This window comes from Balaenoptera ricei, chromosome 11 (genome assembly GCF_028023285.1).
Source record: "Balaenoptera ricei isolate mBalRic1 chromosome 11, mBalRic1.hap2, whole genome shotgun sequence".
Taxonomy (NCBI): domain Eukaryota; kingdom Metazoa; phylum Chordata; class Mammalia; order Artiodactyla; family Balaenopteridae; genus Balaenoptera; species Balaenoptera ricei.
The window spans coordinates 23,518,062-23,533,625 of record NC_082649.1 but is presented as its reverse complement, the minus strand read 5'-3'; the positions used below and the strand labels follow the sequence as shown (position 1 = coordinate 23,533,625).

Here is a 15,564-nt window from a genome sequence, read left to right as displayed (position 1 = left end):
ATGTGCTAATACAGTTACTAGCATTGATATCTATCCTTTTCTGTCTGAGAAGATTAAAAAATCCTAAATCCTAGGGCACATAGAAGGAAAACATGTACTGGGAGGGGGGTATGTATTAGTTTCCTAGGGTTGCTATAACAAGGTATCACAAACTGGTGGCTTAAAAGAACAAAATTTATTCTCTCACAGGTCTGGAGGAAGACTGAAATCAAGGTGTTGGTCAGGTTGATTGCTTCTGGAGGCTCTGAGGGAGAATCTGTTCCATGCCTCTCTCCTAGCTTCTTGTGGTGGCTGGCAATACTTTGTGTTCCTTGGCAGTCTCTCTCTCCACGGTCACATGGTGTTCTCTGTGTGTGTGTGTGTGTGTGTGTGTCTGTGTGTCTGTGTGTCTGTGTCCAAAATTCCCTCTTCTAAAAAGAACATCAGTCATTGGATTAATGCCCATCTTAATCCAGTATGCCCTCATTTTAACTTGATTACATTTACAAGGACCCTATTTCCAAATAAGATTGCATTCTGAGGTTCCTAGTGGACATGAATTTTGGGGGGACACTATTCAACCCAATATAGGGTATAAATTTTAAATTTCACTGGTGTCTGTAGACACTTCACCAGAGAGAAGTTTACATGACACTGCAATATCCAGATGTCCTTGATGTAGACATTGAGTTGGTCAGTGGACTAGTCAGATTGTAGAACCATGGCTGCTACTTGTTCATATGCAAATATTTGGTTATGGGAAGCTAAGAGAATTAGTACTAAGTAGGAGAAGTTGAAAATAGTAACTGGCATAAAGATGATTTTTCTAACCACTTTTACGTATGCTCTCATTGTCAGCTGAGCCTGGGAAATTTGCCACTTTTGATCATCTGACTCTGTGTCATGATACCACCTTGCTTGATTACTTGGTGCCAAGGGGATCATACCAGAGGTCATCCCTGGTATTCTTTGGTCTGTAGGCAAAGCCTTTTTTCAAATCACACAAGTGCAAGATGTGCTTATCTAAGTGACACTTCAGTAGAGGGATCATGGGATTGTCAAGCTCTCCTCCACTCCCCTTGCTTGATATGCATAGAAGAGGCACTTTTACCTCCAGGAAAGATTGCAGAATTTGGTTTTCTTGATTCTCAAGCTGGCTCTATTTTAGGGAGGGGACCAAAAGGAGAAGTGGCTTCTCCTAGTACAGTGAGTATGTAGTAGGTATTCTATAAATGTTTGTTGAATTAAAGAATCTTTTTCTCATAGGGGTAGCTGTTGGCATAATACATAGCTAATATTTATCTATATAGTGCTTTGTCTCCTTTGACTTCCACAACATTAGTATGTGGAAGGTTTTATTACTCCAGCTCTCCCCACTGCCAAATTATCATCCATCAGAACTAAGTTATTGTTATTTGTAGTTCCCTAAATCTAGTGCCCTATTTTACAGCTTGATGCCTTTGTTTTCCTGGATTCCTCTTAATCTTGCTCCCACCTCCAAGTTGTTAATATTTTTCTTTGGAAAACTTCTGTACTTTTATAGTGTTCTTGAACTATTGATGTTTTTTATATCTGTCCTCCACTGGAGTAGGAGCTACTTGAGAGCAGAAATTGTCTTTGTTTTCCCATTGCTTCACAGTGTCTGACACACAGGAAGCCTTAGCTCAAAGAAGGAGATCAAGTCTTGGAATGAATGAGTAATTTGCCTGCGGTCACACAGCTGGTGTATGGCAGAGCCAGAGGAGAATCTAGATCCTTAACCACTCAAGAACTAGAAAGAAGAAAACACTGCACGGGTGTCAGGAGACCCAAGGACTAACCTTGAGTTGGCAGCTCTTGTGTCATCCTACCTAGGTGAGATTCTTTACCTTTATGGTATCAATATTTCGGTTCTTGTTTGTAATGCTCTTTTTAGAACCATCAATCAAAGGTTCTTTTTGTATGCATTTCTTCCAAGGAAATTGAAAAAGTCTCAACTCCCTATAGATACCTTTTAAGATAAATCGCTGAAGAGAACTGTTGGCTATAATGAAGGTATGGAGAATTTCCTTTTCTGGCTCAAGAGTATCCCTCCTATGAGGAGTTCAGACTAGGTGCTCTATAAGGCCCTTTTGGATTTTATATTGCAGGTCTTTCTACCTCACCTGAATGCTCTCCATTAATGACTCCACTACCCTTTATTCTTTCTTTCCCTCATCTTCATGTTGGGATGGAACGTTTCCTCAGGAGCGACCACCTTCTGCTCTCCATGGTCCTGAAAAGATGTCTCTGGGTTTTCTGAAAGTTTCTGTTTCCCAAATGCAAATTTGAGTTTTGATTGGTTCTTGAAGAAAAAGAAGATGGCAGATGATCTGCTAATGACTTACTGGAAAACACAGGAGAATGAAAGGCACTACCCAGGTGGTAGAGTCAGATCTTCTGTTATTTTGCATTTCTCCATCTCTCCCTCTTTCTTTTGGCTGCCTCAGTGAGTCCAACTCTGCTTCTCTTGTTGCTGAGGTCTCAGACCTTATGATTTACTCTAGAGGTGCTGGCAGAACTGAGCTCAGATTTAGGATTAAGGAGATTAGGACTGGAGAAGGATTAGGTAGGTTCCAGAGGCTGATGGATTTATCTGTCAGAGAGACTTCAGGAGCTCTGTATCTCTCACACTCAGACCTTTGTCCACTCTGGGAGCAACACAGTGTTGTCACTGATCATGCCCTGATTCACTTCAGTGAATCCCTGAGGAACTAGAATGTCCTCCCTCCCATCCTAAGAATTCCACTGCTTAGGAAGTGACCCAAAAGTGATAGCCTCTAAAATCCTCTCCCTGTTCCCATAGAGCACTGCAGAAAGATTCCAGGTGGAGATCCTGACCCTTAGGATGTGAAACTACTGGGATGAGATTTTTTTTTCTTCCTTTTTTTTTTTAAAGGGCATTTTCTTTGCTGTTGATATCCAGTGCTTCACTGCTTTGTTAATTATGTTGTAATTCCTCTCCTGTATCCCTCCCATTTAATTAATTGCCAGTTTCTGACATTTCTAAACATCTTAGCTGTCCCCTCCTTCCTTTTCCACTTTGACTGTCCTATTTCAGGCCCTTCCTATACTGTGGCAGCTGACTCCCTACCTTTATCTGAGCATTTGGTCTCACTCCCTTGCCTCACTCCCAGTCTTTCCTCTGTACTGCCTCCTCGGTGATATTTCTGACTCAGAACTCTGTAGTATTCCCCTACTCAGTCATCTTTGATGATGACTTTTATCCTTCACTGATTGGGTAAGACCTAAATCTCTCTGGAATGGCTTACAAGACTCTTTATGATCTTGTCCAATGGGCTGTCCTAACTTTATAGGTGGGAGATTTGTGAGGAAGAACAGACCACTTGTAGAGAAATAGACACTGCATCTTTGTGCACTTAGGTATATGGGGGATTCCATATGTGGTCCCATTCAAATGTAAGGAGAGAAAGTTTAAAACAGCTTTCTACAGTCTTTGCTTTGGCTGGTGAAAGGAGCAAAGTGATCCTTCTCGTTTGTCAAACTGAGCACTTTCTAGGGAAGCCAAGATCTTTGCAAACTGCTCATGGAAATTACTCTTTCTCTTTGCAGTAGAGGTGGGCCATGGACCACTGAGGACACTTATTAAGCATGTACTCCTCAAATATTGAAGGAAGAGTCCATCAGTAGCAAACTTTTATTGAGAGACTGTGTTAGGCATTGTGCTAGGTCCCATGGATACCAGTGAACAAGACAGACATAGTCCCTTCAGGAATCTGAGGTCATAGCTGGGAAAAGAGACAGCTAATTCCAAAATGTTTCTCCAGAGATATAGCCAGTTCCAAACTAACTGTAGTCTTGATCATAACTCCTTTATTTTTTATTTTTTTCGTAACTCCTTTAGAGTTATTGTTTTCATAGTCTTTTTTCTTTTATCAGTCTTTATAGTGCTTCCTCTTTTTTGCTTTCAAATCAGAATTTAACAAAGCTTTTATTGGCCCGGCTGACCTATGTAGCAACAATCTTCCCTTTGCTGCAGTGAGAGAAGTGGTCTGCATTTATTTTACTTTCCTCAATTCTCATCTTTCCCCATGGGGGCCCAGTGTGCAATGGCTGCAAACAGCAGCCTCCTCGGTAGTGTATGCAGCCTGTTGCCTGAATGGGTTGCCCTAAGGGACCTTGGAGACAGCCCTTTCCAGTGGACATTCATGACTGGCATGATGTCCCCAGTCTAGGCTCCAGACAGGTATGTGCGGTGTGTTTGGAAAGCCCCAGGGCACAGTGGCCAGGGTCCACATTGGCCAAATCATAATGTCCATCCACACCAAGCTGCAGAACAAGGAGCATGTGATTGAGGCCCTCCGCAGGGCCAAGTTCAAGTTCCCTGGCCACCAGAAGATCCACATCTCCAAGAAGTGGGGATTTACTGTTTAATGGGGATGAATTTGAAAACATGGTGGCAGAAAAGTGGCTCATCCCGGATGGCTGTGTGGTCAAATGCATCCCTAATTGTGGCCCCTGGACAAATGATGGGCCCTGCACTCTTGAGAGCTTTGGCGCTGTCCCCTCCTTACTCATGCCCACCAATAAATCCTACTTTCCTGTCAAAAAAAAAATTCTCATCTTTCTTTGACTTCTGCAGTCCCACTTCTTCTCGCCACTTAATTTACACTGTCTTCCAGTAGTCCTCAGAGGCCTTTCCTTAGTCTTCTCTATGGCACCTAACACCGCTCATGGTGCTCCCTCCTTAGTCTCAGAGCACTGTTGGATACCGTCCAGTGTGCTCAGTCTCTCCCTTTGTCCCCACCACCTCTTCCCCCTGCCCCCTCCACTTGCCTCTCCCATGAACCTCTAACAGACTCTTCCTCAACACCCTCCTCACATTCCCAAGATAAGCTGAGTCAAACTTTGAAGTGAAAAGAAAGTTTTATTTGGACATCATCTGCATTTTTTTTAACATCTTTATTGGAGTATAATTGCTTTACAATGGTGTGTTAGTTTCTGCTTTATAGCAAAGTGAGTCAGCTATACATATACATATATCCCCATATCTCTTCCCTCTTGCATCTCCCTCCCACCCTCCCTATCCCACCCCTCTAGGTGGTCACAAAGCACCGAGCTGATCTCCCTGTGCTATGCGGCTGCTTCCCACTACCTATCGGTTTTACATTTGGTAGTGTACATATGTCCATGACACTCTCTCACTTCGTCCCAGCTTACCCTTCCCCCTCCCCGTGTCCTCAAGTCCATTCTCTATGTCTGCGTCTTTATTCCTGTCCTGCCCCTAGGTTCTTCAGAACCATTTTTTTTTTTTAAGATTCCGTATATATGTGTTAGCATACAGTATTTGTTTTTCTCTTTCTGACTTACTTCACTCTGTCTAGGTACATCCACCTCACTACAAATAACTCAATTTCGTTTCTTTTTATGAGCCCCACTCTTGCCAACACCTTGATTGCAGCCTTGTAGGCACCCTGAAATAGATGACCCAGCTTATGCTGTGGTTGGATTGCTGACCCACAGAAACTGTGAGATGCTGTGAGATCCTCTTGTTTGGGGTAATTTGTTATGCAGTAATAGATAATATATTGCAGATGTACGGAAATGCCAACTGCCCAATAACTGGAGGCCTGGGGGCCCATGGCAAATTATAGACTCCTTTGCCAAGTGTTAAAAACACCACTGATCCAACTGGATGGTGATTTCTTGCAGCCCCACTCGCTGGGAGAAGAAGGAACCCCAGGTTCTAATTAGCTTATTATTCAGGCTACCCAGCATGAGTTCGCAGTGTTATTCTCAGACAGTTCTGCTTCTTGCATCATAAAGATAATAGAACAACACTAGAGTGAGTTAATGAGGTTAGGACAGTGGGTTATAGACCCCCTTATGTAGGGATGTGTTTTTCTAGACACTTGAAATCTCACTATGAGGAGAAAGAGTTGTTGAAGGTACTAAATAAACTTAAGAGAAAGGAGTTTCGAAGAAAATGTCAGTATCTTAACTAAGAAGTAATTTTGTGACCTCAAAGGGCAGGAAACAGGAAGCTGTAGGTAAGCTGTGCTAGAAGTGAAGGCTGATTTCTAACCAAATAAATTTCAAGAGAAAAAAAAAAGAAGAGAGGGAATCAGTAAGTTAGGAGACATAGCAACCAAAATCAATGAGTACATCTCTTTGGATCCTGGTTTAAACACCTCAGTTGTTAAGAAAAAAATATAATTAGGGAAGTGTGAACATGCACTGAATGTTTGATGATGTTAAGAATTGTTATTTTTAGAAATGATACTGTAATTATGAAATTTATAAAATTAATTTTAGGGATACATTAAAAATATTACAGATGAAATGATATATCTATAATTTTGTTTAAAATATCCAGCATGTACTGTGGGGAGAACTAGGTGGGAATATAAATGATGCAAGGTTGATTCCAACTATATGACATATGGAAAAGGCAAAACTACAGAGACAAGAAAACCTAGTGGTAACTGGTGGGGTGGGGTGGGGTGAGGTAGGGAGATAAATAGGCAGAACACAGAGGATTTTTAGGGCAATGAAAATGCTTTGTATGCTATAATAATAATGAATATATGTCATACATTTGTTCAAATCATAGTATGTACAATTCCAAGAGTGAACACTAAGGAAAACTATGGACTTCATGATTATGATGTGTCAATGTAGGTTCATCCTTGGTAAAAAAATGTACCATTCTGGTGAGTTGTGTTGATAATGGGGGAGACTGTGTAAGTGTGGGGGCAGAGGGTGTATGGAAAAATCTCTGTACCTTCCTCTCAATTTTGTTGAAAATCTAAAACTTTTCTAAAACAATAAAATCTTCTAAAAAATTAAAAAAAAATACACATACAAAGCAAAAAAAACCCAAGAAACAAAATAAAACCTGTTCAGTAGAAGGACTCAATAGCAGAATTGAGCAGGCAGAAGAAAGAATTTGAGGATAGTTCAATAGAGTTTATCTGGTATGAAGAACTGGAAGAAATAAGAATAAAAAAATATGAACAGAGCCTCAGATACTGTGGGACAACATCAGTACCAACGTATGCATAATAGGAGTCTCAGAAAAGGAGGAAAGAGAAAAAGCAGAAAAAATAAAGAAATAAAGGCTTGAAACTTCCCAAATTTGATGAGAAACTTGAATCTATACACTCAAGAGATGTATCAAACTCCAAGTAAGATGATCCACACCAAGACATATTATGGTCAAAAGATCGTGAACAAAAGAAAGGAGAAAAATTTGCAAGCAGTAGGAGAAAAAGCTCATTACATATTAAACACACACCCACACACAATAAGAATAACAGCTAACTTCTCATCAGAAACAATAGAGGCCAGAAAACATTGATACATTCAAAATGAAAAGCAAAATAAAGCTAAACAAAAACACAGAAACCACCAAATAACCTGTTAACAAAGAATCCTATATCTAGCAAAACTATGATTTGAAACTGAAGACAAAGACATTCCCAAAGACACTGAGAGGATTTATTGCTAGCAGATCTGTTTTACAAGAAATACTATAGTTAAGTTCTTTAGGCTGAGAAGAAATGACACCAGACAATAACCCCAATCCGCCTGAAAAAAACAAAGAGCACCAGGAAAGGTAATATGAACATAATTATGAAAAACATTATAAATGTATTTTTATCTTTTCTTATCTGACTTAAATTATATAAAGCAATAATAAATTTATTGCGTTGGGCTTATAACATCTTCAGATGTAATATATATTCATGTGAATAATTGGACAAAGGATGGAGGAAGGAATGGAACTCTTTTGGAGTAAGGAAATGACAAAAATGGTAATTTGAACCCACAAGAGGAAGAGTACTGGAAATGCTAAATACAGAGTTTAAAATGAAAGGCTCAAGTATGTTTTTTCTCTTTTCTCAACTTCTTTAAAAGAAAATTATATAAATCAATATTTATGACACTATGTTACAAATATAGCTATGTAATATATATGACAATAACACGAAGGAGAGGAGTCATAACAAAACTATATCAGAGCAAGGTTTCTCTGCTTACTGGAATTAAATTAGTATTTATCCAAAGTATACTGTGATATGTTAAGGTAGAGATTGTAATTCCTAAAGAAACCACTATAAAATAATTCAGAATTACACTTAGAAATGAACAAAATAATTTATATGGCTCATAGCAAAATATCTACCTAATAAAAGACAATAAAGAAGGAACAGAGGAACAAAAAGACATGAGATACATTAAAAAAAGAAAAAAACATGGTAAACAAATCCACTCATAAAAAATAACATTAAATGTGAATGGATTAAACATACATAGTTTTCGGTGCTACATAATAAGTGATTACAAACCTAGCCCCCAAATCAACACACATTTATTATCTCACAATTTCTGTGGGTCAGGACTCCAAGTATACCTCAGCTGGGTTCTCTGCAAGGCTGTATTAAGGTGTCAGTTGTGTTCTTAGCTGGAGGATTGACTGTAAGATCCACTTCCACATTCACTAAGGACGTCAGTAGAATTCAGTTCCCTGTGGTTATAAGACTGAGGGACTTGACTTCTTGCTGGTTGTTGGCTGGAGGTTGCCCTCAGCTCCTAGTAGCCACCCTCAGCTCCTTGTCACATGGGACTCTCAACATGGCTGCTGCTTCAAAGCCAGCACAGGAGAGTGTCTCAAGAAAGTCTACTAGCAAAACAGACTCTGTAGCAATGTGATCATAGGCATGACATCCCATCACTTTTGCCATATTCTCTCCGTTAGAAACAAGTCAAAGGTCCCAGAGACAGTCAAGGGGAGGGTTATAATAAAAGGGCATAAATATTAGAAAATGAGGATCATTAGGGGTCATCTTAGAGTTTGCCACAGAGAGAACTTATTTAACCTGATAAAGAGCATTTATGAAAAACCTGACATCTTAATGGTGAAAGAATGAATGCTTTCCCCCAAGATTGAGAACAAGGTATGTCTGCTGCCACCATTTCTATAAGCATTGTACTAGAGGTTATAGCTAGTGCAATTAGAAAAAAAAAAAAAAAGACATCTACATTGGAAAGGAAGAAATAACGCTATCTTTATTTGAAAATAATGTGATCCTGCATTTTGAAAACCCTAAGGTACCCTCCCAAACACACAGATTACTGGAATGAATAAATTAATTCAGCCAGGTAATACAGTACAAGATTGTGGCAGATAGATTCTAAGGTAGCCCCTATAGTCCCTGCCTCCTGGTGTTCATTCGTGTGATAACTTACACTTGAGGCTCTTGGCCAATAGACTATGGCCAGGGTTATGGGATATCACTTATGTGATTACATTACATAGGATTGTCACGTCTAAGAAAGAGGCTTTCTTCTCTAGTGGCTTTGATGAAGCAAGCAGCCATGTTGGGAGGAACATGGAAAGTAATTGAGGGCTGCTTCTTGGAGCTTGGGTGGCCTCTGGTCAGCAATCAGCAACAAGCTGAAGCCCTTCTTCCTATAGCCACATGGAATTGAATTCTGCCAACAGTTTGGGAGCTTGAAAGCAGATCCTTCTCTTGTCAAGTCTTGAGATGGCCAATACCTTGATTGCAGGCTTGTGAGGCCCTAAGCAGAGGACCCACTAATCTGTGCCCAGATTCCTGCCCCACAAAGCCTGCAAGATAATAAATGTTTATGGTTTTAGCTGTTGAATTGATGGTAATATTGTTAGGCATTAGTAGAAATGTAATATGTATTTTAGTACCTGAAAGTGGGATATTGCTATAACAAAGACCTACAAATGGAATAGCAGGTTTGGAACCAGGCAGTTGGTAGAGGCTAGGAGAATTTTAAGCATGGTGGGGGACTTCCCTGGTGGTGCAGTGGTTAAGACTCTGTGCTCCCAATGCAGGGGGCCCGGGTTTGATCCCTGGTCAGGGAACTAGATCCCACATGCATGCTGCAAGTAAGAGTTCATATGCCTCAACTAAGGAGCCTGTGAGTTGTAACTAAGGAGCCCGCCTGCTGCAACTGAGACCTGGTGCAACCAAATAAATGAATAAATATTAAAAAAAAAAAAAGCATGGTGGAGGGAAGTCCCTGGTGGTCCACTGGTTAGGACTCAGTGCTTTCACAGGAAGGGAAAGGAAAGGAAAGGAAAGGAAGAAAGAAAACGAAAAGGAAGGAAGGAAAGAAAGAAAGAAAAAAGGAAGAAAGAGAAAGGAAGAAAAGAAAAAGGGAGGAAGGAAGGAAGAAGGAAGGAAGGAAGGGAAGACTCCCTCTTGTGAGAGCACTGGAATCACAACTAACTGCTGAACAACCATTGACAGGAAGACACTGGAACTCACCAAAAAAGATACCCCACATCCAAAGATAAAGGAGAAGCCACAATGAGACGGTAGGAGGGGGGCAATCACAATAAAATCAAATCCCGTAACTGCTGGGTGGATGACTCACAAAATGGAGAACACTTATAACAAAGAAGTCCACCCACTGGAGTGAAGGTTCTGAGCCCCATGTCAGGCTTCCCAAGCTGGGGGTCTGGCAACGGGAGGAGGAATTCCCAGAGAATCAGATTTTGAAGGCTAGTGGGATTTGATTGCAGGACTTTGACAGGACTGGGGGAAACAGACTCCACTCTTGGAGGGCACACACAAAGTGATGTGTGCATCAGGACCTGGGGGAAGGAGCAATGACCCCATAGGAGACTGAAGCAGACCTACCTGCAAGTGTTGGAGGGTCTCCTGCAGAGGCAGAGGGTAGCTGTGCTCACCGTGGGAACAAGGACACTGGCAGTAGAGGTTCTGGGAAGTGCTCCTTGGCGTGAGCCCTCCCGGAGTCCACCATTAGCCCCACCAAAAAGCCTGCAGGCGCCAGTGCTGGGTCAGGCCAAACAACCAACAGGGAGGGAACTCGGCTCCACCCATCAGCAGACAAGCGAACTAAAGTTTTACTGAGCTCTGCCCGCCAGAGCAACACCCAGCTCTACCCACCACCAGTCCCTCCCATCAGGAAGCTTGCACAGGCCTCTTAGATAGCCTCATCCACCAGAGGGCAGACAGCAGAAGGAAGAAGAACTACAATCCTGCAGCCTGTGGAACAAAAACCACATTCACAGAAAGACAGACAAAATGAAAAGGCAGAGGACTATGTACCAGATGAAGGACCAAGATAAACCCCAGAAAAACATCTAAATGAAGTGGAGATAGGCAACCTTCCAGAAAAAGAATTCACAATAATGATAGTGAAGATGATACAGGACCTCAGAAAAAGAATGGAGGCAAAGATCGAGAAGATGCAAGAAATGTTTCACAAAGACCTAGAAGAATTAAAGAACAAACAAACAGAGATGAGCAATACAATAACTGAAATGAAAAATACACTAGAAGGAACCAATCGCAGAATAACTGAGGCAGAAGAATGGATAAGTGACCTGGAAGACAGAATGGTGGAATTCACTGCTGCAGAACAGAATAAAGAAAAAAGAATGAAAAGAAATGAAGACAGTCTAAGAGACCTCTGGGACAACATTATATGCAACAACATTTGCATTATAGGGGTCCCAGAAGGAGAAGAGAGAGAGAAGGACCCAAGAAAATATTTGAAGAGATTATAGTCGAAAACTTCCCTAACCTGGGAAAGGAAATAGCCATCCAAGTCCAGGAAGTGCAGAGAGTCCCAGGCTGGATAAACCCAAGGAGAAATACGGCAAGACACATAGTAATCAAACTGACCAAAATTAAAGACAAAGAAAAATTATTGAAGGCAACAAGGGAAAAACAACAAATAACTTACAAGGGAACTCCCATAAGGTTAACAGCTGATTTCTCAGTAGAAACTCTACAAGCCAGAAGGGAGTGGCACGATATATTTAAAGTGATGAAAGGGAAGATTACTCTACCTGGCAAGGATCTCATTCAGAGTCGACGGAGACATCAAAAGCTTTACAGACAAGCAAAAGCTAAGAGAATTCAGCACCTCCAAACCACCTCTACAACAAATGTTAAAGCAACTTCTCTAAGTGGGAAACACAAGAGAAGAAAAGGACCTACAAAAACAAACCCAAAACAATTAAGAAAATGGTAATAGGAACATACATATCGATATTTACCTTAAATGTGAACGGATTAAATGCTCCAACCAAAAGACACAGGCTCGCTGAATGGATATAAAAATAAGACCCATATATATGCTGTCTAAAGAGACCCACTTCAGACCTAGGGACACATACAGACTGAAAGTGCGAGGATGGAAAAAGATATTCCATGCAAATGGAAATCAAAAGAAAGCTGGAGTAGCAATACTCATATCAGATAAAATAGACTTTAAAATAAAGAATGTTACAAGAGACAAGGAGGGACACTACATAATGATCAAGGGATCAACCCAAGAAGAAGATGTAACAATTATAAATATATATGCACCCAACATAGGAGCACCTCAATACATAAGGCAACTGCTAACAGCTCTAAAAGAGGAAATCAACAGTAACACAGTAATAGTGGGGGATTTTAACACCTCACTTACACCAATGGACGGATCATCCAGACAGAAAATTAATAAGGAAACACAAGCTTTAAATGACACAGTAGATCAGATAGATTTAATTGATGTTTATGGGACATTCCATCCAAAAACGGCAGATTACACTTTCTTCTCAAGTGCACACGGAACCTTCTCCAGGACAGATCACATCTTGGGTCACAAGTCAAGCGTCAGTAAATTTAAGAAAACTGAAATCATATATCAAGCATCTTTTCTGACCACAACGCTATGAGATTAGAAATCAATTACAGGGAAAAAAACGTAAAAAACACAAACACACGGAGGCTAAACAATATGTTACTAAATAATCAAGATATCACTGGAGAAATCAAAGAGGAAATCAAAAAATACCTACAGACAAATGACAATGAAAACATGATCCAAAACCTATGGGTTGTAGGAAAAAGTGTTCTAAGAGGGAAGTTTATAGCAATACAGTCCTACCTCAAGAAACAAGAAAAAAATCTCAAACAATCTTAGGTTCCTACATCTAAAGGAACTAGAGAAAGAAGAACAAAGACAACCCAAAATTAGTAGAAGGAAAGAAATCATGAAAATTAAAGCAGAAATGAATGAAATAGAAACAAAGAAAACAATAGCAAAGATCAATAAAACTAAAAGCTAGTTCTTTGAGAAGATAAACAAATTTGATAAACCTTTAGCCAGACTCATCAAGAAAAAGAGGGAGAGGACTCAAATCAATAAAATTAGAAATGAAAAAGGAGAAGTTACAACAGACATGGCAGAAATACAAAGCCTAAGAGACTACTACAAGCAACTCTATGCCAGTGAAATGGACAACCTGGAAGAAATGGACAAATTCTTAGAAAGGTATCCTTCCAAGACTGAACCAGGAAGAAATAGAAAATATGAACAGACAAGTCACAAGTAATGAAATTGAAACTGTGATTAAAAATCTTAAAACAAACGAAAGTCCAGGACCAGATGGCTTCACAGGTGAATTCTATCAAACATTTAGAGAAGAGCTTACACCCATCCTTCTCAATTCTTCCAAAAAGTTGCAGAGGAAGGAACACTCCCAAACTCATTCTGCGAGGCCACCATCACCCTGTTACCAAAACCAGACAAAGATACTACAAAAAAAATTACAGACCAATATCACTGATGAATATAGATGCAAAAATCCTCAACAAAATACTAGCAAACAGGGCTTCCTTGGTGGCACAGTGGTTAAGAATCCGCCTGCCAATGCAAGGGACAGGGGTTCGAGCCCTGGCCTGGGAAGATCCCACATGCCGTGGAGCAACTAAGCCCATGCGCCACAACTACTGAGCCTGAGCTCTAGAGCCTGCAAGTCACAACTACTGAGCCCACGTGCCACAACTACTGAAGCCTGCATGCCTAGAGCCCGTGCTCCACAACAAGAGAAGCCACGATGATGAGAAGCCTGCGCACCACAACGAAGAGTAGCCCCCGCTCACTGCAACTAAAGAAAGCCCGTGCGCGGCAACAAAGACCCAACACAGCCAAAAATAAATAAGTTAATTAATTAATTTAAAAAAATACTAGCAAACAGAATCCAACAGCACATTAAAAAGATCATACACCATGGTCTAATGGGATTTATTTCAGGGATGCAAGGATTCTTCAATATATGCAAATCAATCAATGTGATATACCATATTAACAAATTGAAGAATAAAAACCATATGACCATCTCAATAGATGCAGAAAAAGCTTTTGACAAAATTCAACACAACACCCGTGTATGATAAAAACTCTCCAGAAAGTGGGCATACAGGGAACCTACCTCAACCTAATAAAGGCCATACATGATAAACCCACAGCAAACATCATTCTCAATGGTGAAAAACTGAAAGCATTTCCTCTAAGATCAGGAACAAGATGAGGATGTCCACTCTCACCACTATTATTCAACATAGTTTTGGAAGTCCTAGCTACGGCAATCAGAGAAGAAAAAGAAATAAAAGGAATACACATTGGAAAAGAAGAAGTAAAACTGTCACTGTTTGCAGATGACATTATACTATACATGGATAATCTTAAAGATGCCACCAGAAAACTACTAGAGCTAATCAATGAATTTGGTAAAGTTGCACTATACAAAATTAATGCACAGAAATCTCTTGCATTCCTATACACTAATGATGAAAAATCTGAAAGAGAAATTATGGAAACACTCCCATTTACCATTGCAACAAAAATAATAAAATACCTAGGAATAAACCTACCTAGGGAGACAAAAGACCTGTATGCAGAAAACTATAAGACACTGATGAAAGAAATTAAAGATGATACCAACAGATGGAGAGATATACCATGTTCTTGGATTGGAAGAATCAACATTGTGAAAATGACTATACTACCCAAAGCAATCTACAGATTCAATGCAATCCCTATCAAGTTACCAATGGCATTTTTTACGGAGCTAGAACAAATCATCTTAAAATTTGTTTGGAGACACAAAAGACCTCGAATAGCCAAAGCAGTCTTGAGGGAAAAAAACGGAGCTGGAGGAATCAGACCTCACACCAGTTAGAATGGGCATCTTCAGAAAATCTACAAACAACAAATGCTGGAGAGAGTGTGGAGAAAAGGGAACCCTCTTGCACTGTTGGTGGGAATGTAAATTGATACAGCCACTATGGAGAACAATATGGAGTTTTCTTAAAAAACTAAAAATAGAATTACCATATGATCCAGCAATCCCACTACTGGGCATATACCCAGAGAAAACCGTAATTCAAAAAGACACATGCACCCGAATGTTCATTGCAGCACTATTTACAATAGCCAGGTCATGGAAGCAACCTAAATGCCCATCAACAGACGAATGGATAAAGAAGATGTGGTATATATATACAATGGAATATTACCCAGCCATAAAAAGGAACGAAATTGAGTCATTTTTTGAGACGTGGATGGATCTAGAGTCTGTCATACAGAGTGAAGTAAGTCAGAAAGAGAAAAACAAATATCGTATATTAACCCGTGTATGTGGAACCTAGAAAAATGGTACAGATGAGCCAGTTTGCAGGGCAGAAGTTGAGACACAGATGTAGAGGACAGACATGGACAGCAAGCGGGGAAAACTGTGGTGGGGTGGGGATGGTTGTGTGA

The 15,564-nt window shown here is 40.2% G+C and overlaps 1 long non-coding RNA gene and 1 other non-coding gene across 3 annotated transcripts in view; both read left to right on the top strand.

The window, feature by feature from the left end:
* LOC132374515 (uncharacterized) overlaps positions 1-15,564 on the top strand; it is a 31,329-nt gene that overhangs the window by 13,011 nt on the left and 2,754 nt on the right. Inside the window, exons 2-4 of one of the 2 annotated variants that reach the window (XR_009505682.1) lie at positions 1,619-1,833; positions 1,937-2,013; positions 2,109-4,830. This is a non-coding gene — a long non-coding RNA (uncharacterized LOC132374515). Of the gene's footprint in view, positions 1-1,618; positions 1,834-1,936; positions 2,014-2,108; positions 4,831-15,564 lie in introns of those variants that run through there. The other variant, XR_009505681.1, reaches the window with a different exon arrangement.
* LOC132375488 (small nucleolar RNA SNORA70) lies at positions 4,011-4,149 on the top strand. The gene has a single exon (XR_009506037.1). It is a non-coding gene; the product is annotated as a small nucleolar RNA SNORA70 (small nucleolar RNA).